Source organism: Monopterus albus, unplaced genomic scaffold, assembly GCF_001952655.1.
Source record: "Monopterus albus unplaced genomic scaffold, M_albus_1.0 scaffold461.1, whole genome shotgun sequence".
Taxonomy (NCBI): Eukaryota; Metazoa; Chordata; class Actinopteri; order Synbranchiformes; family Synbranchidae; genus Monopterus; species Monopterus albus.
This window is the reverse complement of record NW_018128341.1, coordinates 165,108-167,995: the sequence shown is the minus strand read 5'-3', so window position 1 is coordinate 167,995 and position 2,888 is coordinate 165,108.

The window sequence follows — 2,888 nt, the reverse complement described above, 5'->3', positions numbered from 1 at the left end:
GCCATCTAGCTGGGTACCCAGCTTGTTCTAGCTGGGTAACCAGACTCTCAGACACTAGCACTTTGAATGGGAGACAGAGCCTTTTAGATTTTAGCCATGCTTAATATAAAATGATGAGAGCCATTTAAATACAGTACTGTTCTTAAACAGGACATAGTTATGCTGCTTTGATCTGAATTTTTATTTGCTTGTTTAGTTGTGTGCTCTGGTCATCTCTTCAAAAATGAAATTTCTAGTAGAAAAAAACTTGAAAGCACGGCCATGGCTATTGCTTGTGCAGAGACTAAATGAGAATAAAACATCTAACTATTCAACTCAATCAAAATTGTTTGTGAGGATTTAGTTTTTTACACTCTGTAATGTCAGTGTATGTGCTGCTACCTCTTTTGTGTGTGTGCTGGAGTGGATGTAGATGAGTTTTCTCTGTGCTGTAGGGGAATGGGCTGCGGTTGGCTGGCCTGACTGCAGACTGCTCTGTGGAAAAGAACGACTTTTTAAATTACCCATACATCACTGTCAAAGCAGCGCAGACTAGGGCCACGGTGCTTGGTGACAGTGCACACACAGACACGTTACCTTCTTGCTCTCCCCCTCTTCACTCAACCCATATTTAAAGACATTCAAAAACAACTATTCAATGCAAACCTAAACCCACTCGTATACGTACATGCAGAAAGGCAAAATATAGAACTATAGAGACTCTAATACAGAAACACCTTTTATGAAAAGATACAACTGATAGATTTATGGAATAAATACACAGAAGCACATGTATATCCAAGCCATAAGAGTATAACTGCAGAACCATCAGCAGAAGTCGTTCTCCTCTCTTTTCCTTTCTGCTTGGCATTTTCTTAGTTCTCCTCCTCATCTAGCAAGCTAGATCCTAATTGCAGGTAATTAAACTGCTCATGGCCTACAGGAGAATTGGTAGCAGCATGTGTTGGCTTTAAAACACAGAGATATTAGACTGCTAAAGGCTAGCAGGGGTTACAGATGGTCAACACTCAGATGGATGTTGCTTCATTATCACAGGTTCTGTCTCTCATTCAACTTGAACATGCATGTACACATCCACATGAAATTCACATGCAGCAACTCTAACTACCATGTGTTTGGAGCCGTTTATTTGCAGCAGAGGGCGACAGAGGACTGGGAAAGAAAGAAAGGAGCACGCAGTATTGCTGTAGAGGCAGTGGCTGTGATGCTGGAGGGCTGGGTGATGCCTTATACATACTGTTTCTCAAATAAAGCAGAAGCAACAAACTCTAAACGGGGAAATATGTGTCCTTCTCTGATTAAAGAGGTTGGCATTTCCTATAAATTTTATGGAAAATGTGATGGAATTGTTGATCTTCTTTTTTCTATCCAAAAATGAACTCTAAATACAATTTTGCTTTAAACACATTTTAAATACAGAAATAAAGTCAGTGCAGATGGGTTCTTTAGGGTGGTGGTCTTGTTAAGTGGAATGGTGGAGAGTTTATAAGAAAGAGAGCTGCATCTTAAAAAGAATTGTTACCCCAGGTTCAATGTTGGGGATCTGTCTGGGAATCCATACTGAAAGTGAGACATGAGCAGCACATTTTCTGTCTTTAAAGTCATCAGAACAGCTATCTGTATGTCAGCAGGACAGCGGCCAGAGAAAGGGGTTTTACCAGGCTGACCAACAACACAAGTGTACTAGACAAAAATAGTTTTTATATAAGATCATCAGGTAGAAATCCTGCTTTTATGTAGCTTTTATGTATGGATTTATTGAGTTCATTTATTTTCTGGGCTCTTACAGAGGGTGAAAGTGAAACAAAACAGCCTGATCAGTCCTAATAGATTCCAGTAGAAACAGAAAACAACAGGATTTGTATGATTTAAACAGCTGACTGTGGAGATGACGCTTCACTAAATGCAGCAGAGGGGAAAAATAGAGAGGAAGACTAAAAAGCATGCAAGGGTTCCACGGGAGCTGTACATCTTATGTGGGTCTCAAATTCAATGTGGATTGACACATTTGACAAAATGGGATTCTATATGCAGCATGAGCCGGGCGTGAGACACACCTAGAAAATCCTTTCAAAAACACTTTCAGCGTGGATTAGCGGTAAGAGTCTGGCATTGCTGGACCTGAAACAATGACAGAGGATGTACTGTTGGAGGAGATTAAAGAGACAGAGAAGAGATGAGTTTTTAAAGGCCTTATACTGAGGAGGATGTTAGTTTATTTGGAATTTGAGGGGAGCCAATAGATGTCATGGAAAACTAGAAAGATGAGGTCTTTGAAATGAGTGTGGTGTAGTTTGAGGATTTTGGTTAGTCAGGTGATAAGCGTGGAGTAGGTGTGTCCGAGACAGATCTCTGAGGAAGATGAAGAGGGGTGTCATCAGTGTACAGGTGGAACAGTAACAGTGGAAGAAGAGGAGGGGACCAAGCATCAAACCTTGGGGAGCGCCATGGGAGACAGGTTTTAAAATGTTTAACCTAAAGCCCCTTTTACACTGCTTATTCAATGCAGGAGTTTTTCACCTCACCATTCTATCTAAAAAGTACAGTTCCGATGTTATGTAGAAATTTGTTCCCATGTCAGGATTTCTTTCTTCCATTAAAACTATGTTTCTAGTGCCCCCTTCTGTGGTTTATAGTTAGGATAACGTTGGCATTCAGATTAGGGGAAACACATCTCAATGGGGAACAGATTTTGGCACAACACCAGCATGGGGGGTCAATGTTGACCTTCCAAAATGCCACAAACAAAGGCAGCATTTTTGCAAAAGCAAGGCTGCCCCACCTCCTGTATAAATGGGACAAGGTGGAATGGGGTGTTGGAGGTCCACATGAGTGAGTGAGAGAGAGCTAGAGAATGAATGAGGAGAGAGAGCAGCATCAGTGAGAAC